General features: G+C 42.0%; 1 pseudogene; it reads left to right on the plus strand.

Annotated features, from left to right (window-relative positions):
• Positions 1-200: 200 nt before the first annotated feature.
• The window catches only part of LOC120061639, a 51,162-nt pseudogene continuing 24,254 nt past the window's right edge, over positions 201-27,108 (plus strand).

Here is a 27,108-nt window from a genome sequence, read left to right on the forward strand (position 1 = left end):
GCATGCTTCCCAGCCGAAACAGTTAGTCTTATGTATTATTATTATCATGAGCCGTCCTCTCTTTCTCCCAGCTAATTTACTCAACTCGTCTAGTCGTAAGTGGTTGGGGCCAGCTATATTATGTTCCCATTTCAGTGTCAACTAACGCCATGGTTTAGATTGGCACTAACTAATATAAATGGGTAATCCATAGGACATGCATGTCCTCTGCTGGTGGTGACTGGTGAGAAATAGAGACAGAGAGGCTGGTAGTTAAAGGAAGAATTGGGTTACTGAAAGTCGTTTAGACCTGCGGACCTCATGAACAACATTCACAATGAATGATTCACTACTCACTAACTAATGCGGTACAGTGATCCTCAGAAGTCTGGGGTCAAAGAGAAACAGACATGAGTACAATCTGTGTTTTGAAACCACACTATAATTGCTTGTATCAGTAGAACTCTATGTATCAGACTACCAGTAGTTGAATATCTTGAGATTGGCTACCCTAGGGATATGGTAACCCGTCCCAGTCACACCTGTACATAATAGCCCTGTTGTTATAACAAACATCCATAATTCACCTGATGATCAAACTGATTGAGCTCTCCCTCAATAGGTGGCTCAGCTGCATAGTCAAATCCAATTTTATTTCACACTTGCTTCCTGAATAACAGGTGTAGACGAAGAGGAAAATGCTTACTTACAGGTCCATTTCCAACCATGCTGAGTTAAAGATAAGATAAATAATAAAACATGTACATAAACAATTGTGACACGAGGAATAAATACACAGTGAATAACGAATAGTGAAAATAACATGGCTATACATAGGGAGTAGAAAATTACAAAATATATTAAGTATGTGTCAGTTGTGGTGGTAATGATACATACTGTAGGTCGCTCGCTGCATGTTGTTGGTGGGCTAAAAGCTGAGCACTACTGCATCTTTAAGACAAAGCGTCATCATCGTATCACATCCACTACTTTACTTTGTAAATGACGTCACCTGACTCCCAGCCAGCATGCACGCTCCAGCTCTAATTATTTGTAATGGAGGGTATTTCTACATCATTTTTGTTGAAATTACTTTTTATTCTAAACTTAGATGGTAGGGGAAGGTCTGCTGTATATTTTATCCAAGAGATTTGAAGGGTATTTGAATTGAAGGCGTACATTTTTAGGAACCGGCGAAATTATCATAGTTATGCGGCTGCCGCTCTCCATTATTGTCAGAAATTGAAACTAAGGTAACTATCAACGGTTCTAATGTTTGCTGAAGGAAATGGTTACAGTAGTCATGTTAGTTCGTTGTAACGATTAGGTTACCCCGTGGTGATCACGCAGTGTCGGAAACTAGGATAATTGAGGATGGAAGAAATATACAATTATTGCACTGTAAGCTAGTTGGCTATAACCTCTAACATATTTTATTTTGTATTATTTTCTATTGATAATAGCAGTACCTGCAATCTATCTGGCTGTCCGAAATTGCGATTTTTGCGCTGAACACGCTATCAGTGTTTTTGTTCAAATCAAGTTCAATTCACACCACAAGTGCCTCATCAAAGTTGAATATCCCCAGTGTTATTACCACTTGCCCGAAGCACCAGAATAAACTTCACATTGGAAGCAACTGAAGGCTGTTACAGATGGTAAGTGAATATCTGTAAAAAGAGATTATCGCTAGGAAACAGACAACTGTATTGCTTGGTCCCCGCAGGTATCGTCTTTCATATCTTACTCATAGGTCGTGTGGGACGCGTTACAACATGACCTGCTATACTGTGGCATATAGTCAAGTAAATCTGAAATCAGAAAGAATTTGTTTAATGGAAAGTAAAGTTCTTTATTAAAGCTATAGATTATATCCAACCCAAAACTAACACCCATGACCATGCATTGAAAATAACCTACTTTGGCTCATGCACACCATGAGCACCAGCCACATGCCCCCCATAAACTGTCCGGTATCCGCTAGAGCAGGGGTTCCGCAGGTGTTCCCAAACTTTTTCACTCAGGCCCCCCTTCCTACATTGGAGAACGTCGTCGTCGTCCCCCCCCCCCCCCTTCTATTTTTATGGGCACAAGCACTGTACCACTCTTGTTGGGTGAGCGAATTTAGCATGTTTAAAGCTTATTTCCTGCAATTCTACACATTTTGCCTATGTGGTGCAGAGAACATTTTGCGGGTTAAAGCTCATTTTCTTTCAATTCTATACATTTTGCCATGTCTAATGTTTATTCGTGTAATATTTGAGTGACTTAAAGCTGACGGTACAAGAGCTGACGGTACAAGTTTATAAATACTCCATCAACTTTATGCCTTTCATTTTAGAATCTGTGCCTCATCAATCATATACATTTCCTGTCAAAACAGATTTTATTCTTTCCTGTCATTAGATAACAGCTTCCAACATGTCCTTGGGCAAAATCTGATTCATTAGACCGATTTATGCTCACCAGGTTTTGCTGAAGAGGACAGAAAGCAACCAGATGAAAGCAAAATGCGTTTGTTTTGAATAAATATAAGTATTTATCTATAAACTTATATTGTCCCCAGAGCGTCTGAATACAGTACCTTTCGTACCTCCAGGTCTTCCACCAGACCAGAGGTGGCCAGCATCGAGGCTGACCTCAGCAGACAGTGTTCCCAGAGAGCTGTTCTCCAGGCCTGCTCCACACATTCCTCCAGACTCACCAGCATCATACTGGTTGAGGATGTCGGTGAGTAGAGCAGGGGTTTCTAACCAGGTGTAGTAGGACCCCTGGGGGTACTTGGCCTGTCCACAGGGGATACTTGAAGACTCATGAAACCACAGGCTTACTGGTAAAATTCACATGGGGGGGTACATCAAGGGTACTCTGCAGAGCAAAAAAAAAGTTGGGAACCACTGAAGTAGAGTACCTGCTTGGATGAAGAGAGAACATCTGCTTACTTGGTGTCAATGCAAATGTCTGTTTATTGTGGCTTAGCTTTTGGTCAAATAGCCTTTGTGTCCTTTTTGAAGCAGCATGATATGAGGCTAACATGAATGGGTACAGTGCTACTACTTGCTCATCAACTAGTTCATGTTGGTTGAATTGAGATAAGAGCCTTATAGATTCTTTAAACTCTTATTGATAAGGACTTGTATTGCTTTGGTCCTTGGAAGTTGAGGTGATTTAGCCTAAAAGCTTCAGCAGACAATCTACTCAGTGTAGTGCACAAGTCAGCCCTATTAACTATATGTTGAAACATTTCCCTTGATTAGCTGAATCAGGATTGGTAGTGCTGGGTTAGAACAAAAAAGTACATCCCTGTGGGGCCCAGTAAAAGGAATGAAGAACACTGGTTTACAGCATTGTGTAATAGTGTAAATCGGCGGTTTACTCCAATGCTATAGACGGGTTGGGTGTTTAGCAACAAAACCGACACGTACGCAACTATGGGGCAAAACAGATGGGGTTGGATTAGATGGTAGACAACATGTGAATTATATTTCATCTCCAATGTTTATTGAGAACATTAATACATTTGCACAATGAGCACTTGTTGTCTCTCAAATACATAGTTACATTGAATTTTAGCCATGTCAAAAAAAAAAAAGTAAAATAATGGAATTTAGAAATATTAGGAAGAGCAATGTCGGAGTCCGGACTGTATGTATACATACACACACTTCATGACCAAAAGTATGTGGACACTTGCTCGTCGAACATCTCATTCCAAAATCATGGGCATTAATATGGAGTTGGTCCCTCCGTTGTATTAAATAACAGCCTCCACTCTTCTGGGGAGGCTTTCCACTAGATATTGGAACATTGCTGCGGGGACTTGCTTCCATTCAGCCACAAGCATTACTGAGGTTGGGCACTGATGTTGGGCGATTAGGCCTGGCTCGCAGTCGGTGTTCCAATTCATCCCAAAGGCGCTCGATGGAGTTAAGGTCAGGGCTCTGTGAAGGCCAGTCAAGTTTTTCCACACCTATCTCGACAAACCATTTCTGTATGGACCTCGCTTTGTGCACGGGGGCATTGTCATGCTGAAACAGGAAAGAGCCTTCCCCAAACTGTTGTCACAAAGTTGGAAGCACACGATTGTCTAGAATGTCATTGTATGCTGTAGTGTTAAGATTTCCCTTCACTGGAACTAAGGGGCCTAGCCCGAACCATGAAAAACAGCCCCAGACCATTATTCCTCTAACATCAAATGTTACAACTGGCACTATGCTTTTAGGCAAGTAGCGTTCTTCTGGCATCCTCCAAACACAGATTCTTCTGTCAGACTGCCAGATGGTTAAAAGGTGATTCGTCACTCCAGACAACGAGTTTCCACTGCTCTAGAGTCCAATGGCGGCAAGCTTTACACCACTCAAGCTGATTCTTGGCATTCCGGATGGTGATCTTAGGCTTGTGTGTGGCTGCTCGGCCATGGAAACTCATTTCATGAAGCTCCTGACAAACCGTTCTTGTGCTGACGTTGCTTTAAGAGGTAGTTTGGAACTTGGTAGTGAGTGTTGTAACAGAGGACAGACTATTTTTATGTGCTACGGGCTTCAGCACTTGGCGGGCCCATCCTGAAAGCTTGTGTGGCCTACCACTTTGCGGTTGAGCCGTTGTTGCTCCTAGACATTTTCACTTCACAATAACAACACTTACAGTTGACCGGGGCAGCTCTAGCAAGGCAGAGATTTGACAAACTGACTTGTTGGAAAGGTGGCGTCCTATGACAGCACCATGTTGAGTCACTGAGCTCTTTAATAAGGTCATTCTACTGCCAATGTTTGTTTGTCTATGGAGATTGCATGGCTGTGTGCTCAATTTTATACACCTGTCAGCAACGAGTGTGGCTGAAATAGCCAAATCCACTAATTGGAAGGGTTGTTCACATAGTCGTGGCCAAAAGTTGAGAATGACACATATTAATTTCCACAAAGTTTGCTGCTTCAGTGTCTTTAGATATTTTTGTCAGATGTTACTATGGAATACTGAAGTATAATTACAAGCATTTCATGAGTGTCAAAGGCTTTTATTGACAATTACATGAATTTGATGCGAAGAGTCAATATTTGCAGTGTTGACCCTTCTTTTTCAAGACCTCTGCAATCTGCCCTGGCATGCAGTCAATTAACTTCTGCGCCACATCCTGACTGATGGCAGCCCATTCTTGCATCCATCATTCCTTGGGCATCCATCATTCCTTCAATTCTGACAAGTTTCCCAGTCCCTGCCGATGGAAAAACATCCCCACAGCATGATGCTGCAACCACCATGCTTCACTGTGGGTATGGTGTTCTTGGGGTGATGAGAGGTGTTGGGTTTGCGCCAGTCATAGCGTTTTCCTTGATGGCGAAAAAGCTCAATTTTAGTCTCATCTGACCAGAGTACCTTCTTCCATATGTTTGGGGAGTCTCCCACATGCCTTTTGGTGAACACCAAACGTGTTTGCTTATTCTTAAGCAATGTCTTTTTTCTGGCCACTCTTTCGTAAAGCCCAGCTCTGTGGATTGTAAGGCTTAAAGTGGTCCTATGGACAGATACTCCAATCTTCCCTGTGGAGCTTTGCAGCTCCTTCAGGGTTATCTTTGGTGTCTTTGTTGCCTCTCTGATTAATGCCCTCCTTGCCTGGTCTGTGAGTTTTGGTGGGCGGCCCTCTCTTGGCAGGTTTGTTGTGGTGCCATATTCTTTCCATTTTTTAAATAATGGATTTAAATGGTGCTCCATGGAATGTTCAAAGTTTTGGATATTTAAAAAAAAACAACAACCCTGATCTGTACTTCTCCACAACTTTGTCCATGACCTGTTTGGAGAGCTCCTTAGTCTTCATGGTGCCGCTTAGTGGTGTTGCAGATTCTGTGGCCTTTCAGAACAGGTGTGTGTATATACACTGAGATCATGTGACTGATCATGTGACACTTAGATTGCACACAGGTGGACTTTATTTAACTAATTATGTGACTTCTGAAGGTAATTGGTTGCACCAGATCTTATTTAGGGGCTTCATAGCAAAGGGGGTGAATACATACGCACGCACCACTTCTCAGTTTTTTATTTTGTATAATTTTTTGAAACAGGTTATTTTTTTCATTTCCCTTCACCAATTTGAACTATTTTATGTATGTCTATTACATGAAATCCAAATAAAAATCTATTTAAATGACAGGTTGTAATGCAACAAAATAAGAATAACGCCAAGGGGGATGAATACTTTTGCAAGGCACTGTATGTACAGCAAAAGTTGAATAGGATGGCCTTGACTAGAATACAGTATATACATATGAAATTGTTAAAACATTATGTAAACATTATTCAAGTGACCAGTTTTTCATGTCTATTTACAGTTGAAGTCGGAAGTTTACATACACTTAGGTTGGAGTCATTAAAAATAGTTTTTCAACCACTCCACAAATTTCTTGTTAACAAACTATAGTTTTGGCAAGTCGGTTAGGACATCTACTTTGCATGACACAAGTAATTTTTCCAACTATTGTTTACAGACAGATTATTTCACTTATAATTCACTGTATCACAATTCCAGTGGGTCAGAAGTTTACATTAAGTTGACTGTGCCTTTAAACAGCTTGGAAAATTCCATAAAATTATGTCATGGCTTTAGAAGCTTCTGATAGGCTAATTTAGAACATCTGAGTCAATTGGAGGTGTACCTGTGGATGTATTTCAAGGCCTACCTTCAAACTCAGTACCTCTTTGCTTGACATCATGGGAAATCAAAAGGAAAATCAAAAGAAATCAGCCAAGACCTCTAAAAAAGAATTGTAGACCTCCACAAGTCTGGTTCATCCTTGGGAGCAATTTCCAAACGCCTGAAGGTACCACGTTCATCTGTACAGACAATAGTACGCAAGTATAAACACCATGGGACCACGCAGCCGTCATACCGCTCAGGAAGGAGACGCGTTCTGTCTCCTAGAGATGAACGTACTTTGGTGTGAAAAGTGCAAATCAATACCAGAACATTCGCAAAGGACCTTGTGAAGATGCTGGAGGAAACAGGTACAAAAGTATCTATATCCACAGTAAAACGAGTCCTATATCGACATAACCTGAAAGGCCGCTCAGCAAGGAAGAAGCCACTGCTCCAAAACTGCCATAAAAAAAGCCAGACTACGGTTTGCAATTGCAAATGGGGACAAAGATCATACTTTTTGGAGAAATGTCCTCTAGTCTGATGAAACAAAAATAGAACTGTTTGGCCATAACGTTATGTTTGGAGGAAAAAGGGGGAGGCTTGCATGCCAAAGAACAGCATCCCAACTGTGAAGCATGGGGGTGGCAGCATCATGTTGTGGGGGTGCTTTGCTGCAGGAGGGACTGGTGCATTTCACAAAATAGATGGCATCATGAGGTGGGAAAATCATTTGGATATATTGAAGCAACATCTCAAAACATCAGTCAGGAAGTTAAAGCTTGGTAGCAAATGGGTCTTCCAAATGGACAATGGCCCCAAGCATACATCCAAAATTGTTGCAAAATGGCTTAAGGACAACGAAGGTATTGGAATGGCCATCACAAAGCCCTGACCTCAATCCTATAGAATATTTGTGGGCAGAACTGAAAAAGTGTGTGCGAGCAAGGAGGCCTACAAACCTGACTCAGTTACACCAGCTCTGTCAGGAGGAATGGGCCAAAATTCACCCAACTTACTGTGGGAAGCTTGTGGAAGGCTACCCAAAACGTTTGACCCAAGTTAAACAATATAAAGGCAATGCTACTGCATACTAATTGAGTGTATGTAAACTTCTGACCCACTGGGAATGTGATGAAAGAAATTAAAGCTGAAATAAATCATTCTCTCTACTATTATTCTGACAATTCACATTCTTAAAATAAAGTAGTGATCCTAACTGACCTAAAACAGGGACCTTTTACTCGGATTAAATGTCAGGAGTTGAGTTTAAATGTATTTGGCTAAGGTGTATGTAAACTTCTGACTTCAACTGTACATAGGGCAGTAGCCTATGTACAGTTGAAGCAGCATGCGTAACCGGATGGTAGCCGGCTAGTGACTGGGTGGAGGCCGGCTAGTGATGGCTGTTTAACAGTCTGATGGCCTGTTTTTCAGTCTCTCGCTCCCAGCTGTGATGTACCTGCACTGACCTCTCCTTCTGGATGATAGCGGGTGAACAGGCCGTGGCTGAGGTCCTTGATCTTTTTGGCCTTGTGACACCGGGTGTCCTGATGGGCAGGCAGTGTGCTCCCTGTGATGCGTTGGGCTGACCGCACCCCCCTCTGGAGAGCCCTACGGTTGTGGGCGGTGCAGTTGCCGTACCAGGCGGTGATACAGCCCGACAGGATGCTCTCAATTGTGCATCTGTAAAAGTTTGAGGGTCTTATTGGCCAAGCCAAATTTCTACAGCATCCACTGTGTGGGTAGACCATTTCAGATTGTCAGTAACGCTGAGGAACTTGGAAGCTTTTCACCTTCTCCATTGCAGCCCTGTGGATGGGGGCGTGCTCCCTCTGCTGTCTCCTGAAGTCCACTATCAGCTCCTTTTGTTTTGTTGATGTTGAGGGAGGTTATTTTCCTGGCACAACCCTACCAGGGCCCTCACCTCTTCCCTGTGGGCTGTCTCGTCATTGTTAGTAATCAGGCCTACCACTGTTGTGTGGTCTGAGAACTTGATGATTTGAGTTGGAGTCATGCGTGGCCACGTAGTCATGGGTAAACGGGGAGTACGGGAGGGGGCTGAGCACGCACCCTTGTGTGGCCCCTGTGTTGAGGATCAGCATAGTGGAGATGTTGTTTCCTACCTTGACCAGCTGGGGACAGCATGTCAGGAAGTCCAGGACCCAGTTACATAGGTGACGATGAGCTTGGAGGGTACTATGATGTTATAGCCTGAGCTGTAGTCAATGAATGGCATTCTTATGCTGGTATTCCTCTTGCCCACATGGGATAGGGCAGTGCGATGGTGATTGCATCATCCATGGATCTATTGGGGCGGTATGCAAATTGCAGTGGGTCTAGGGTGTCGGGTAAGCTGGAGGTGATATGGTCCTTAGCTAGCCTCTGAAGCATTTCATGATGACAAGTGAATGCTGCGGGGCGTTAGTAATTAAGTTATCTTCGCTTTCTTTGGTACAGGAACAATGGTGGACATCTTGAAGCAAGTGGGAACCGCAGACTAGGATAGGGATAGATTGATTATGTCCATTAACACTCCATGTAGCTGGTCTGCGCATGCTTCGAGGACCCGGCAAGGGATGCTGTCTGGGCCGGCAGCCTTGCGAGGGTTAACACGCTTAACTGTCTTACATCGGCCACAGAGAACGAGAGCGTTGGCACTGTGTTATCCTCAAAGCAGGTAATGAAGATGTTTAGCTTGTCCGGGATCAAGACATCGGTGTCTGTGACATGGCTGGTTTCCCCTTTGTAATCCATGATTGTCTGGAGTCCCTGCCACATACAGTACATCTTGTCTGAGCCGTTGAATTGCGACTCCACTTTGTCTCTGTACTGACGTTTTGAATGTTTGATTGCCTTTATGGAGGGCATACCTGGATTGTTTGTATCCCAGTCACCTTGCCGTGGTTGAATGAGGTGGTTCGCACTTTCAGTTTTGCACGAATGCTGCCATCTATCCACGGTTTTTGGTTTGGATAGGTTTAATATTCACAGTGGGAACAACATCCCCTATACACTTCCTGATGAACTCAGTCCCCGTGTCAGTGTATACGTCAATGTTATGCTCAGAGGCAACCCGGAACATATCCCAGTCCGCATTATCAAAACAGTCTTGAAGCATGGATTCCAATTGGTCAGGCCAGCGTTGAATAGACCTTAGCAGGGGTACTCCCTGTTTTTAAAGTTCTGCCTATAGGAAGGGAGAAGGAAAATGGATTCTTGGTCTGATTTGCCGAACGGAGGGTGGGGGTTGGGCCTTGTAGTCATTCTGGAAGGGAGAGTAACATCGGTTTAGAGTTTTCGAAGCGCGAGTACCACAGGCGATGTGTTGATAGGATATGCGGTTTCCAGTTTGTACAAGGTCCAGTGTAGTTCATTGACAGCTGTCGTGGTATCAGCTTGATGGGGAATATACACGGACATGGCGATTACCGAAGACAAAATTCTCAACCATGGTAATGCGGTCGGCATTTGATTGAGGTATTCTAGGTCGGTTGAATAAAAGGACTTAAGTTGCTGTAAGTTACAACAATCACACCATGAGTAGTTAATCATGAAACATACACCTCCGCCTATCTGCACGATGTATTGAGAACCAAGCTGGCTGTATGGACGGGTACAGTATATCTGGAGAGAGCCATGATTCCGTGAAACAGTGTTACAATCCCTGATGTCTCTCTGGAAGGAGATTCTCGCCTTGGGCTCGTCTACTTTATTGTCCAGGGACTGAATACTAGCGAGTAATATACTTGGAAGCGGTGGATGGTGTGCACGTTTTCTGAGTCTAACTAAAAGTCCACCACGAATACTTCTTCTCTGCCGGCGGCGTCTTGGAGCAGCCTCTAGGATAAGTTCAATTGCTTTGAAAGGTGCGAACAAAGGATCCAATTCAGGAAAGTCATATTCCTGGTAAAAATACTGGTGAGTTAACGCCTCTCTGATATCCAAAAGTTATTTCCGGCTGTGTGTAATATTGCAAAGAACATTCTAGACTTATAACGTGAGAAATAGCATTTAAAAAAATACTGCAAAGTTGCTTAGGAGCATCTTCACCTCAAAACAAGACATGGTATCAAGAACAAGATAAAACTAGCTGAAATTAGCCACCTACAAGCCCCCACATGGAAGCTTCTTGTCATTGTTGCTAGCTCTCTGGCCATCCAGAATTACAACAACACCCAGACTTCTGCCACGTTGTACAGTCCGATACTGAATGTAGCACATGACTCATCACAGCATGACCTATCAAAACTCAGCTGAGTTAGCCTCAACTGATTCCTGACTTTTTTTGAATATACACTTCTGGTTCTGTAGATGTCTCAAGTGTTGATACAGTACCTGTGTATGTGACTCGTTTCCCCTCTCCTCAGTAATGGGACAGGTGCTGCGCTGTCATGCCATCGTGGACATAATCAGTGAGATCCAGATAGTGTCCACCACCAGTGAGCTGCACCTGGAGGACTCACCATTGGAACTGAAGATCCACGCACTGGACTCTGAAGGTGAGTGTTCAAGGATACACTCTTATGTTTGTTGGTTCTCTTTTGGTCAAAAAAGACCTTTTACATCGGCATGTGCTGTCATCATAACACCTACCTATGTAGTAACACTGTAATTACTCATAACATTGAATCAACATGGTATCATAAAGTCCTGATTCCACTTGTGTATTTTTTTGACAATATAATTACTCAATTGCTATGTATCAACATGTTAATATAATGTTACTAGAGTAATTGCAGAGATTCCTACAGAGATATAAGAACAACTGAAAAGTGCTACCCGCTTTAGTATAATGCGTAGAGAGATCCACATTGTTGTGTGCACTAGAAGGGTTTAACGACTTTTCCAGTAGTGATGATTGTGATGTCGTGAGGCCGGCCTTCCATGTCGTGATGCAGCAGTTAATGTCTCTGTTTGTTCTGTCTCACTGGTTTCATTATGGCCAGGCACAGACACTCTTTTACATGAGCTGGCGCCACAACCTGATTCTCTTTGATGACAGCCCAAAGGCTCATTGCATTTTGGTGTTTGTTTTGGCCTTGATGTGTACTACTCTCAGATCTGTCAAATGGAATAGCTAAAATATCGTGTTGAGAGGATTGCTGGTTTTGTTTGGGCTTACGTGACTGCAACCTTTAGGGACTTGTCAAACTAGTGTGCTCTATTTTCAGTCTTGTCCACAGTGATTTATCCTTTATATGCGTAAACAACAACAGTAATTATGTGATGTTGGGGATGCAGGGTTGTGTTCCAAACAACGGCACAGCTAGGAGAGCTCATGAAAGCTGTTGAAGACTCTTCTTGGAGTCATAAGTGCATTTAAAGGACTTTACTGCACACGTTGTCATTTATTTTATCTTATGTTGCACCTACCCCACATTTTCCAGGATTTTCATTATCACCAAATGCTGCAAAAAGTACAGTAAATGTAAAATGCACATGAATTCAACAGTATAATGTTTGGATTCAGTCTTGTCAGGTGAACTGTTGTCCTCAGCTTTTGGTCTAATAATTTCACCATAATATCCAAACTGTTCCCTTTCAATGCCTACCATTGTTGTGCATATGCTTTTCATATTTCTTCTGTAAGAAACATTTCAATTTAGCCCTATCCATATAGGCCAATTCTTACGAGTGTAAATGGTTAAGTCCTTTGAACACTTCACATCAAATTCACAAGACAATGTTTTGCATGTCACATGTAATATATATTTTTAGTTGAAAATTAAATTGGGTCATCTACATTTTTATGTACTTTAAATCAAATCCCAAGCGTTGGACGCATGTGTTAAGCCATGTCTCTAACCCCCAAATTGTTGATTGTGCAGGAAACACCTTCAGTACTCTGGCGAGCTTGGTGTTTGATTGGACCATAGTGAAAGATGCAGACATGGATGTCTTACTCCCTTACTCCTGCAACTCATTCCGGTGAGTTCCTCCACATTGCTGTGCACTCAAGCCTGGAGAAAGGAGCCTGCTTGTAGGAGTGAACGTTAAAGTAGATAGTCAACAATGTAATTATAACAAGAACTGGTTTAAGGATGGCAGTTCAATACAAATACAATCTAACCTGTGATTTATCAGGTTATTTGAATGCATTTGTATATGATTTGCCTTGTGCCAGAATAGTATATGATAGACCTCAGATTATCTTATCACAAGTTCAACATATTACTTAGGTTAATTGTAAGATGTCAGTTTGTCACTGTCAATAATAGGCTTGTTATGCATTTTCCTTCCCTCAAGGGTTCTTAAATTCTCTGAGTCTACTTACACCCCCCCTCTGGTTACATCTCTGAGATGGAGAGAGTGGGGAAACAGGGAGATCTCATCTTGGTGTCAGGACTGAAAACGGGCCACGCTAAGCTCAAGGCGAAAATACAAGAATCTGTATAAGGTATTCCGTTTAATAATTTCCTGAATTTCTTACCTTGTTTTTGAAGTAGTCTGTGGAGATGGATTATCATACTCTATAGTTAAGAATCAAATACTGGCTCAAGGACCGCAATCAGATGTATTTTTAGGAGCGAGAGACAGGAACATTAGAGGAGTAGAAGAACTTTAGCTCCTTTTAAAATAGTTTCCTTCGATCATCTCAGCTCGTGGCTGGCAGACAGCAGCCCTCCAGGGGTATAGACGGCTATAAATAACAGGCTGACTTGCGTTACTGTGATGTCACAGCTAGTAGAGTTAGTCTAGCCATCTGGACCGTTGCCAGGTGATGACCTGTTTGCTATGAGGTCACCCGTCTGAAAATTTAAAAAACTCCAGGGTCATAAGATGGACCTAATATTAGTCAGAGATAACAGTACCACTGTGCGATGTTGTAGAACAGTCAATTATAGGTAGCCTAGCTGTTAAGAGTGTTGGGCCAGTAACTGAAAGGTTGCTGATTCGAAAGCCCGAGCCGACTAGGTGAAAAAAATCTGCCGACGTGCCCTTGAGCAAGGCACTTAACCCTAATTACTACTGTAAGTTGCTCCGGATAAGAGTCTGCTAAATGACTGAAATGTAAATGTAATGATGCAAAGTTGACTAAATCAAATTGTATTTGTCACATGCTTTGTAGACAACAGGTCTAGAGTAAAGGTGAAATGCTTACTTACGGGTCCATTTCCAACCATGCAGAGGTAAAGATAAGATAAAATAGAAATAGTGACACGAGGAATAAATACACAGTAAATGACATGGCTATATACAGTACGAGGTAATTGAGGTAGCTATGTACTATACATATACACTACCGTTCAAAAGTTTAGCATCACTTAGAAATGTCCTTGTTCTTGAAAGAAAATCAATTTTGTTGTCCATTAAAATAACATCAAATTGATCAGAAATAGTGTAGACATTGTCATGACGTTGGCCTGGGGGTAGGTTTATGACAGTCATAAATACCCCCCCCCCCCCCCTTTTTTTCCTCTCTACCCTACTGATGTGAAATTTGAAAACCCCTTGGTTAACATAGAGATTCTGGGAACATCAGAAAGGTGGAGGGAAATGAACTATATTCTGGTAATCCGACCAGTTGAACATATGCGGTGGTACTTAATGTATATTATGTCAGTTCGGTTGTCATCTGGGACATTCTCATCAATGATAGGATGACATAAACTCTACAGTGGAAAGTCTGCACATTGTAGTTATCGGAGTCACATAGAATTGTTGTTCAATTTAAATGTTTGAATATAAAATTATTGGTGAAAAGATTAAATGTCATTTTAGCTTCCAAATGAGAGATTTGGGTTTTCATAAGGTTAGGGCTCTGCTCAACCAGTGGCCCACCCCTGTGAAGAGACATGGGTTATAAACTTTTCAGACACACCCTTCTCGCTCCACTATATAAAGCCTTGACGAAAATGTAACCTCCTGTTCCAAGTACGTGAGGTCTGCAGCCTTTGCGTTAAAAGGACTAACATGTCAACTACAGAACTAAGCCAACCTCAGCGTGAGCTTTGGTTGCGAATGGTATGGTACTTTGAACTCTGGTACTTTGAACTCTTATTCACTACAGAAGTGATACCTCCTAGCCGTTGAGTTAGCAACAGCAGCTGCAAACGAGGGCTATGAAAGAACAGACAGAGTATCCCATCTACCACACAACGACGTTACTACAACGTATCCAATTTACCACCAGAGACATTCTTCAAAGGACTCGGTTGGGCAACACGGCCTCCCATCTACCACCAACCTACCGAAGCGCAGCTCAGAGTAAATATTTATTGCATTTTCCTTTTCCAAATGGGCGGTAATTTAGAATGCATAAGATACTGTATTTACGATAGCACAGCTTCGCCATTGTTCCTCGGTCTTCCCGCTCTTTCACTCAAACCCAGCCCCTTTTTCTTTTGTGTAACCAGCTGTCATATCTGTTCCGCCCGCTAGGGACAGATATTTTCCTTTATGACGTAATTTGTAATCAAGGTATGATTCATTCTGTGTATATGTAATTCTGTGTGATTAGTTAGGTATTTAGTAAATAAATAATTAAACCCAATTTTGTATTGCTGATTCAACTTGTTAGCCAGGGTTCGTGAAGATAACCAAGAGACTGAATTAAGGTGACGATTAATATTGACTGCTATTGATGTAAAATATTACTAGGTCTTTAAGAGTTTATTCGGAAGATAACAGCTCTATAAATATTCCTTCGTGGTGCCCCGACTCTCTAGTTAATTACATTTACATGATTAGCTCAATAAGGTAATATTAATTACGGAGAAACGATTTTATAGAATAGCATGTCATATCACTTAATCCGGCATAGCCAAAGACACGACAACATTAATGTTGTAAATGACTATTGTAGCTGGAAACGGCTGATTTGTTATGGAATATCTACATAGGCGTACAGAGGCCCATTATCAGCAACCATCACTCCAGTGTGCCAATGGCACGTTGTGTTAGCTAATGAAAGTTGATCATTTTAAAAGGCTAATTGATCATTAGAAAACCCTTTTGCAATTATGTTAGCACAGCTGAAAACTGTTGTTCTGATTAAAGAAGCAATAAAACTGGCCTTCTTTAGACTAGTTGAGTATCTGGAGCATCAGCATTTGTGGGTTCGATTACAGGCTCAAAATGGCCAGAAACAAATAACTTTCTTCTGAAACTCGTCAGTCTATTCTTGTTCTGAGAAATGAAAGCTATTCCATGCTAGAAATTGCCAAGAAACTGAAGCTCTCGTACAACGCTGTATACTACTCCCTTCACAGAACAGAGCAAACTGGCTCTAACCAGAATAGAGTGGGAGGCCCCGGTGCACAACTGAGCAAGAGGACAAGTACATTAGAGTGTCTAGTTTGAGAAACAGACGCCTCACAAGTCCTCAACTGGGAGCTTCATTAAATAGTACCCGCAAAACACCAGTCTCAACTTCAAAAGTGAAGAGGCGACTCCAGGATGCTGGCCTTTGAGGCAGAGTTCCTCTGTCCAGTGTCTGTTCTTTTGCCCATCTTAAATTTGTATTGGCCAGTCTGAGATATGGCTTTTTCTTTGCAACTCTGCCTAGAAGACCAGCATCCCGGAGTTGCGTCTTCACTGTTGCCATTGAGACTGGTGTTTTGCGGGTACTATTTAATGAAGCTGCAGTGTATTGACCTTTTTAACTGTGCAATAAAGCTTATTTAGAACGTTTTTAAAAATTGAGATGAACAGTGCATTCAGAAAGTATTCAGACCCCTTAACTTTTTTCACATTTTGTTACGTTACAGCCTTATTCTAAAATGTATTAAATAAAAATGTTCTCAATCTACACAAAATACCCCATAATGACAAAGCGAAAAAAGGTTTTTAGATCATTTTGCAAAAAAAACTAAACAAAAACACATAATTTGAAAGAGCTAATTTACATAACTATTCCGATCCTTTGTTATGAGACCTGTTTCCATTGATCCCCCTTGAGATGTTTCTACATTTTGATTGCAGTCCACCTGTTGTAAATTCAATTGATTGGACATGATTTGGAAAGGCACATACATCTATATAAGGTACCATAGTTGACTGTGCATGTCAGAACAAAAACCAAGCCATGAGGTCGAAGGAATTGTCCATAGAGCTCTGAGACAGGATTATGTCGAGGCATAGATCTGCAGAAGGGTACCAACACATTTCTGCAGCATTGAAGGTCCCCAAGAACACAGTGGCCACCATCATTCTTAAATGGAAGAAGTTTGGAACCACCAACACTCTTCCCAGAGCTTGCCGCCCGGCCAAACTGAGCAATCGGGGGAGAAGGGCCTTGGTCAGTGATGTGAACAAGAACCTGATGGTCACTCTGACAGAGCTCCAGAGATCCTCTGTGGAGATGGGAGAACCTTCCAGAAGGACAACCATCTCTGCAGCACTCCACCAATTAGGCCTTTATGGTAGAGTGGCCAGATGGAAGCCACTCCTCAGTAAAAGGCACATGACAACCCACTTGGAGTTTGCCAAAAGGCACCTAAAGAACTCTGACCATGCGAAACAAGATTCTCTGGTTTGATGAAACCAAGATTGAACTCTTTGGCCTGAATGCCAAGCATCACGTCTGGAGGAAACCTGGCACCATCCCTACGGTGAAGCATGGTGGTGGCAGCATCATGCTGTGGGGATGTTTTCAGCGGCAGGGACTGGGAGACTAGTCAGGATCGAGGGAAAGATGAACGGAGCAAAGTACAGAGAGATCCTTGATGAAAACCTGCTCCAGAACACTCAGGACCTCAGACTGGGGCAAAGGTTAACCTTCCAACAGGACAACGACCCTCAGTACACAGCTAAGACAACGCAGGAGGGGATTCAGGTCTCTGAACGTCCTTGAGTGGGCTAGCTAGAGTCCGGACTTGAACATCTCTGGAGAGACCTGAAAAAAGCTGTGCAGCTCCCCTCCAACCTGACGGAGCATGAGAGGATCTGCAGAAAAGAATTGGAGAAACTCCCAAAATACAGGTGTGCCTAGCTTGTTGCGTCATACCCAAGAAGACTCGAGGCTGTAATTGCTGCCAAAGGTTCTTCAACAAAGTACTGAGTAAAGGTTATTTTTTTCATTTTTTTCATAAATTTGCAAAAATTTCTACAAAACTCTTTTTACTTTGTCATTATGGGGTATTGTGTGTAGATTATTATACATTTTTTAAATTCTCAATTGACTCCATTTTAGAATAAGGCTGTAACGTAACAAAATGTGGACAATGGGGTCTGAATACTCTCCGAATGCACTGGATAGGAGATATCTCGTGAATCGCCCATAAATTTAAAAAATCAAGATGATTTTAAGGCCATATTGCCCTGCCTTAGGACGATGGTGGTCTGCTTGAAACATGTAGGTATTATAGACTGGGTCAGGGAGAGGTTGAAAATGTCAGTGAAGACACTTGCCAGCTGGTCAGTGCATCTGGCCTTGAATGTTAACCTGTTTAAAGGTCTTACTCACACCGGCTTTCTTATCAGCATCCGGGTTAGTGTCCCGCTCCTTTAAAGTGGCAGCTCTAGCCTTTAGCTCAGTCCAGATGTTGCCTGTAATCCATGGCTTCTGGTTGGGATATGTATGTACAGTGACTGTGGGGACGTTGTCATTGATGCACTTATTAATGAAGCCGGTAACTGATGGGGTAAACTGCTTAATGCCATCGGATGAATCCCAGAACATATTCCAGTCTGTGCTAGCAAAACAGTCCTGTAGCTTAGCATTCGCTTCATTGGACCACTTCCGAATTGAGCGTGTCACTGGTACTTCCTGTTAGAGGTTTTACTTGTAAGCAAGAATCAGGAAGATTAAGTTATGGTCATATTTGCCAAATGGAGGGAGAGCTTTGTATGTGTTTCTGTGTGTGGAGTAAATGTGATCTAGAGTTTAGATTAAACATTTGATTAAAGGCGTGCCTTTGAGGGTTGGTAGCTATTGATGGCGTGTGAATCATACTGCAATGGAGTTGATCTGGTTTCTCGATGTAGAAAATGACATGTGCCGTTTGTACGCCGTGCTTTAACTGTGATATCTACCCTTCACAAAGAATGTAGGTGCAGCAGAGGTGAAACTGCTGATTCTGGAGAACATCCTGCTGAGCCCTGCATGTGATGTCTACCTGCTGGTGGGCACATCCATCCAATACAAGGTCCAGAAGATCAGACAGGGAAAGATCACAGGTGGGTCTGAACTTATCATTCTATGAAATTACAAATCCAATGATGTAATGACAATAGTCACAAAAAAGGGTGTCTAGAAAAGTATTGAATTGTGTCATTGGATACAATAATGTAGTATCAAGAATGATTAGATGGTATTCATATCACAGTTCAGGTATAGTTAAATAGTTAAGGAAGACAAATCATGAAGCGCTGACCCAGGGTAATGTGTTCCAGAGTTCTCCATGACCTGTGATCAACATGAGCTGCACCTCCAGGACAGTGTGGCTGGTGCTGATGGAAACACTGACGTGGCTGTGGCTAGTCTGGACCAGAGCACCTCCACTGTTAACGCCATGCAGCTGGGACACATCAACGTGCTGCTTTATCACAAGGGTATCCTTTTTAATACAACATACACTTCATATGATCTTGATTAGTTTAGGTCTGAGACTCCTCTACACTGCTCTAACATTAGTTGGTAATTAGCAGCAACTAAAACAAATCTAAAATACATTGCGTAGTGCATCAGCAGTTTCCTCTTGTCATGGCAGACCTTGGAGAGCTATTTATAAGAAATGTTCAGATCAACTAGTCCATGACAGCTAATGTTTTTAAGCTAGGTTTTTTAGCCCATTGATTTTGTTGTAATGTTTGAGTCACTCATGGCAAAATGTGTAAAATTGCAGGAAGTTAGCTTTAAAACTTAAAAATATATATATATCCGCCCCATGCGTGGGATGTTCCCCGATGATGGAAGGGGGACCGTGTGAAAAGTTGGGGAACCACTGGTTTATTTTAATGTAATGACATGCAATGGTGTGTACCATGAATGGTGTGTATGTAGGGATTAATGATTAGATAAGTTGAGTGTTCCGTTCTCTCATATCATTCTCAGTGGATTGCAGAGACAGGCAGTAATATAACAGGACAGTCTGGGGGGGGGGGGGACATGTCTAGCTAAAGCTCACTACTTAAGACTTATCCCAGCAGGTTGTATTGTGCATTTGACAAACACATGATTTAAACTGTGTTTAAAATGGTCCCTGTATGCCTCTTTGTATAACCTAACTTTATTGTCCTTAACAATTGCTCAGGCCTTCGCATGCAAGGGGTGTCTTGCATGCCCAACGGGACTGTATGTTGTGGAACCGGGATACTTGGGTATGGTTGCATGCGTTTTGTTCATCCTTGTGCATTAGTGAAGAATTTAAAGTAAACCATTGTTAGTTATTGAGTGATTTCTGAACTACATATCCTGTTTCACGTCAAATTATAACTTGTTTTGCTTTTCTCTTTTACTACCAGGATTTAAGATGAATCCTGTAGAGAGCTGGGTTCTAGAAACAGGACGAGTGTATGATATCCTTATCGAAGTGTTTGACAAGTCAAACAATAGGATTTACTTATCTGATGTAAGCTCAGCCTAAGTTGTCTTAATTCTACACCATTGTTTGTTATATTTGTCAAAACACTGTCACGCTCCCTGGTCTTCTCCCTCTTATAAAATGGAAACTAGATTTTTTGTTTGGCATATCCCTCTTGATGTCTAATCAACTGTAGACTGAACTATAGCTGGGAGACATTCAAATACTGGAAAGGAAGATTTTGCTATGTTTTATGGAGTTTCTATGTTATCATCTTAGCCAGATTGTATGCACTGTCCTCTCTTTAATGGTTAGCTTTTTTGCACACTTTAAAAGGTCCAATGCAGCGTTTTTTAAAATCTCAATATCAAATGATTTCTGGGTAACAATTAGATACCGTACTGTGAATGTTTTCAATTAAAATGGTCAAAAATATACAAAAATGGCTTCATAGCAATGAGCAATTTCTCAAGCAAGAATTTTGTTAGGACTGTCTGGGAGTGGTTTGAGTGGGGAGGGGGAAAAAGGGAAATTACCTGTTGTTGGCAGAGAGCTTTCTTAATGGTCTATTAACTAATTTACCGCCTGGTGATGTTCCCAGGCAGGCTAAAACTCCAGAAATGAAGGCGTTCTTTTCAAACAGCTCTTACATTAAAAGGGCGTTATCATAATTTTCACAATTTCAGTATTATTCCAACCTAATAGTATGGAAATATATATAAATCGTAGGAAAATCACGCTTTTAGACTGCACTGGGCCTTTAAAACAGTTGTTCACTCTCATTCCCCTCTGTATTTTTAAATGCTACTATCTTGATTGTTTGTGCTTGCAGAACATCCGGATCGAAGCTGTGTTTCCAGATGAGTACTTTGAGATTCTAGAGTCCTCCCTGAATGGGTCCTACCACCGTGTCAAGGCTTTGAACAACGGGCTAACACTAATTGATGCTACACTCAAATCTGTAGTGGATCAAGTAAGTTTTGTAGAAACCTTGGATTAGTTTATTTGCAGATTTTTTTTTTTTTTTTGTTATCTTACTTTAATACTTTATGCGATCTTATTGAATTGTGAGAGATCATGATCATTAGTTAGAAACAGCCTGGCTATGTCGTAACAAGGTTGTGTTTGTGTTCTAGGATGGAGGAGTCCATGAGCTGGCAAACCCAGTCCACAATGAACAGGATGTAGAAATCTACAATCCCATAGTCCTCAGTCCCAGTATCCTCACATTTCCATGGCAGCCCAAGGTTGGAGCCTACCACAATACAGGTATTTGTCCCTGTTAAATACAACATATGTTCACTGTTATTTCTGTTGGAATTCATGCAGTAGAAACTCTCACATCAGCCACAATGAATTACACTTCACTTCCGTCAAGTTCTGTGTTTATGTATAATTTTAAATGTAGACATTTTGTGAATCTTCTTTTGTTACTTCTTATAACTACCTACTCATTTGTATAAGGCCAGACACTGGCTTAGAATGACAGATACAAGTTGGAGTGTCTCTCGAATTTGATGTATTAGACTGTGTCAATATTTACCCATGTTGCATTGTGTCCCAGGCAGCTGGAGGCAGTGGGAATTTCAGCTGGTCCTCTAACCTAGCTGTTGCGTCGGTGACAGTGAAAGGAGTGATGACGACCGTCAGTGACATTGGCGTCAGTGTGGTATACGCCCATGATGTCCGCAACCCAATGCCCTATGGAACGATGAAGGTGAGACCGTATAGCCCTCCCCTAACTCATTTTACAGGATGTGAAGGATCACTGGTCAATGCAGTGAATTGTATAGTTACATATCTTACATCTTTATCAACTGTACTAGTTAGTCGATGTTAACATGTTTCCAAACATTAACCGAAAAAAGTTACGAGCCGACTAGGTGAAAAATCTGTCTATGCCCTTGAGCAAGGCAACCCTAATTGCTCCTGTAAGTCGCTCTGGATAAGAGCTTCTGCTAAATGACTTTTTTTTCCCTTTTTTTTTTATGTACCTAGCTGAGGGGCGGAGCCTTCACAAAGACCCTCTGTAGTGTTTAGTTTATCCTTCTCATATTGGCAATATGGTTTTAATTTCCCTCAAAGCTCTCTTGATCCACGGAAGAACATAAGATCTACCACTTCAATTGCCTTCCTTGATACATTTTATTGCTTGCCTGGGACATATTGTTGTGTGTCTGTGTTGGATAAGAGATGTGTATGAAAGATGGCAGAATTTGGTCCTCTAGGACTGGGATTGCAGCCATATGACTCTCGCTCTCTCTCTTTCTCCCCCTCTCCTTCCTTCCCTACAGGTAGACTGGCTACAGGGCAGAACCTCTGCAGTGGGGTAAGGGCCCAGGCTCTAGCCACAGGATACACAGCCCTAACGGTCAGCTACACCCACGGCAATGTCTACCTCAGTGCCAAGATCACCATCGCTACCTACCCACCACTCAAAGTGAGTCTATGCCCCCCTACCTGTACCTGAGGGCATGGCCTATTCACACACATGGATTTCATATTGGTTTACTTAAATCTTTTCCCCTATCGAAGGCACACAAAGAAACTTAAGGTTAAAGGGGGTAATCCATTCCCAGATATAAAAAATCATGAAACTCCTGTCAATTTGGTGAAAGCCTATGTTCTGTCAGTGGGTAAAATAAAACATTTCCCCATGATTTAACTTCTAAGTGGTCCATATGTGAAAATCTGGACACCGTGTAGGAACGCGTCATAGCTACATAATTGTCGTCGCTGGAGATGGGGGGATAACATATCACATTTCAGGCTTTTAAAACGATTACCTACACTCCAGATCGCCAAATCAGCCAATAGATGGTATGGGCATACTGTCTAGAACACATCCGTTCGTTTATATCGTCAAGACAAGGTACATATTTCTCTTAGATGTGCTCAATCTAAAATCTTTCTCCAAGTACCATGTCGCAATGCGCCCTGTCTGTGGGAAACTGAGATATTACAGAAAGGAGGAGATGGGAATCTCATTGGGCAAAGAATGGTGAAACTTCCCACCCAACTGACTGTCGACCCATCACATTCATGTTGTCATTCTTCGTCACACGGTTGCTAAGATAATCGTCACGCAATCCCTTCTCAAAGTCAGGGTATGAGTTGAGAAACCTGATTATTTTCCTCGAAAGTACCTAATGTCACGATTCCAAGGCTATACAATATTACAGAGAACAAGTTAATTATCTCACATCTTGGAAAATATTTGCAATATTGTACAACTTGTTCCCAGAATTCATGCTATTGTTCGGTTTTTGAGCTAGTACCCAATTGACTCTTTGAAGGAGAGCTCTCCTTGTCCAAGAATCACCCAGAATGCACTGTGACCCATTGATGACTCATGGGTAACATACCATGCGTTAGTACGTTTCTAATGGGGTTTCCCATCTCCTCAAAAGTATTTCTGTGGGAAAGCAGCATTACTGTGCAGAGACACAGTTTATAGCTCAGTAACAGAGAAACTGCAAGTTGAACTCCTAATGAAGTAAGACTTCTAAATTGATAGTGCAGTTTTAGACGATTTTTACAGCTAAGCTAGCTACTTCACATGCTGATATTGACTTTGGTATTATTGTGTGTAGCCATCTTTTTCTAGCTAGCTAGCAGCCAGCCCAGAGAGAGAGCATTGCATTGTGGGTTATGTAGTAGACTTGAGCTGCACCAGATTTCCCAAAAACGATTTTCTCGTTTCTACTTGCATTGTTATAATGATAAAATGAAACATTTGTTCACAAAAATAGTGTTATTTAAAGGAAGATTCTAATCAAAAACTGTATTTTGGTATTTGTTTCATTAGTCTATTGTTGACATAGTCCCAAAATGTTTTGCTTGTCAGCAATCAAGTTTTCAAGATATGTAACTTTCAAAATACAGCAATCATCCCCGTATAATGCATTTTGCATCATAAGACATTTTGCATCATAAGATTTCTGTGTTTCCTACTTTTGTATTTATAAAAAATGTTTAACCCCTGCACCGACACCCTGATGAGTGGTCCTTTACCTGTGCTCTGTGTTGTGAATGATCCTGTCTAAAGTCTGCCCAATGATCTTCGGTCACTCCCCTCGCCAACTCTCCCCGGAGCAGCAATTAGCCTTTCTCTTAATCAGCAAGATTGGGACACACACACACACACACACCTATTCACACTTACACACACTTTCACAATACAACACACACTTTCTTTCTCTCTCTGCAATCAGTACAGAAGAGCAAGGATGTGCTTGTGTTAAAGAACCTCTTCCTGGGTTTCCTCAGTGTTCTGTGCATTTGTAATTATGCCCTCATGCACTGGATACACTGATGTAGTTCTTCCTGCTGCTTTGTCTCAAGTATTGCACTGGAATGGAATTGATGTCAACTCGGCCATAGAATAGACAATTTATGTCAAGCTAAGAGTCATTATGGAGAGCGCCATCTCCATTCCCATGTATGCATCATTCTGTTATGCATACTCTATTCCATGCCCATGGGTTTTCATCCCATTAACCTGAGTGCATGCTAAGACAGTGCTCAGGACACTAACAGGAAATTGTTTTATTTTGGGATGTAAAGAGAAACAAGTTGGGCAGACTTGTCATTACTCTTACTCCGAGAACTACGGCTTGGCTCTGGCAGTTCACGCTCCCCTCATAAATATTGTAGCATTTACCAACCTTTCACCATGTTGTCTGTCTACCTCCTTGACCCAGTTTGGCTGTCTGACTTGAACACATTCATCCACTCTCCCCAGAGAGGGTTGAAAAACCTCCTGGAGTTTAATCATTTAGGATTGGCAGTGACCTCAAGGCTTTATCTGAAAGACATCTAACAAATGTGGAGGCAGACCAGCAGTACATGTGCTTCATGAAATATAATTTGACTACAAAATATACCACTTCTCCATTCACTAACCTGTGCTTTACCTGTTGTCTTGTCCAGGCTGTGGACCCTGCCTCTGTTGCCTTGGTGACCCTGGGCTCCTCTAAGGTCATGCTGTTTGAGGGCGGCCCCAAGCCATGGATTCTAGAGCCCTCCAAGTTCTTCCGGAATCTGAAGGTCCCGTAGCTACCTCCAACACTGGTTCAGAGCCACCTGTAGAGCCATAGGAGAACAGGTGAGGGAATGGGCTTTTCCTTGTTCGGTACCTACTTGTTCAGTACCCTGGGCTTTAAACAGACTTTCTAGCTCTTTAAGATGCACTGTAGATTAAATTGTGACAAACAAGTAATATGTGTGTTATGAACAGGTAATAAACGTGTTATAACCATCTTTATAGGTATTGGCAGTAACCGTGGGGAACCAGCACAATCTGACCAATCCCTATCCTGCGGTGGAGCCGGCGGTGGTGAAGTTTGTGTGCGCCCCTACCTCTCGCCTCACCTTGGTGCCTGTGTACACCAGTCCCCAGCTGGACCTCACCTGCCCTCTGCTGCAACAGAACAAACAACTGGTGAGGAAAAGAGAGTGAAGCAGGCAGTGTTGACACAGCACACATACAAACACATTTGCCATAGGAGCTAGCGAGACAAAAATAAACTAAAGACCCAAGGTCATGTCAAGTTTGTCCTTAATTGCTCATGAGGGGATAAATAAAGTGTATTAAATTGAATGTCTGCCTCACAGACTACATTTTACACAGTGATTCTATGTTTACTGTAACATAGAAAGAGAACTACATTGGAACATTATTTGTTGCAGGTGCCTGTCTCAAACTACCGCAACCCTGTGCTTGACCTGGCTGCCTTTGACCAGCAAGGCAGGAAGTTTGACAACTTCAGTTCTCTGAGTATCGTCTGGGAGTCGACCAAGGTGTCCCTGGCCAGCATTGAGCCCACCATGCCTATGGAACTGGAACTACTAGAGGACAGCAACAAACAGAAGAGACTTCATGGTACGGCTTTGATCATGCTCATGATGGTATCCTTGTTTTCATTTGTCGTAATTCTTTAATCTAAAATACCAGGTTTTTGCAGGCTATTTCAATAGCTTTGACCAACAGAAATGTCATCTTGTCTGTCAGGCCGTCAGGCGGTCCTTGTCCACCACCAGTCTGGGATTACTGCTATAACAGTAACAGCTCTGGGTTACCAGGTCCCCCACATTGAGGCTGCTAAGGTTCTCAGTCCGGTAAGACAGAAACACAACCTATAGCAGAGAAGAAACACCTTTTATCTGATGTGGTTAGACAATAAACTAATTTGAGAGCTGTTGTGTTCATTTTTAGTCTTTTTCACTTCCTCCTGTGACTGGCTATCTGAGATACCTACTGCAGCCCTCTTCCTCCACATGCAACACCCGTTCTGCCAGTCACATTCTGTTAAAGGTCCCCAAAGCGCGCACATCCCTGGGTCGCTCCTCTTCAGTTCGCTGCAGCTAGCGACTGGAACGAGCTGCAACAAACACTCAAACTGGACAATTTTATGTCCATCTCTTCATTCAGAATCATGGACACTCTTACTGACATTTGTGGCTGCTTTTTGTGATGTATTGTTGTCTCTACCTTCTTGCCCTTTGTGCTGTTGTCTGTGCCCAATAATGTTTGTACCATGTTGTGCTGCTACCATGCTGTGTTGTCATGTCTTGCTGCCATGCTATGTTGTTGTCTTAGGTCTCTTTATGTTGGGTTGTGGTGTCTCTCTTGCTGTGATGTGTGTTTTGTCCTACATTTTTAAAACATTTTAATCCCAGCCCCCGCAGCAGACCTTTTTGTATGCCGTCATTGTAAATAAGAATTTGTTCTTGCCTAGTTAAATAAAGGTTAAAATAAATAAAAGGAAGAATGCCATTGGCTGAATAAGTCTCTGTGACCACAGAAAATAAACCTTTTAATCAGTTTAGAGGTTGCGATAACTAAACAAGACACGATAGGCAAAAGTCAGATCTTCAAAGAACTGTACAAATATTATATATAATATTAATTTAGCCGTTTACACTAACACTATGATTTCACTTGACTTTCACAACAGAACTCAACTTTGTAAGAACACCGTCATGTAGGGTAATCTCATCTTGTTGTTACTCTGTAGGCATGACATT

Source organism: Salvelinus namaycush, chromosome 16 (assembly GCF_016432855.1).
Source record: "Salvelinus namaycush isolate Seneca chromosome 16, SaNama_1.0, whole genome shotgun sequence".
In the NCBI taxonomy this organism is placed as follows: Eukaryota; Metazoa; Chordata; class Actinopteri; order Salmoniformes; family Salmonidae; genus Salvelinus; species Salvelinus namaycush.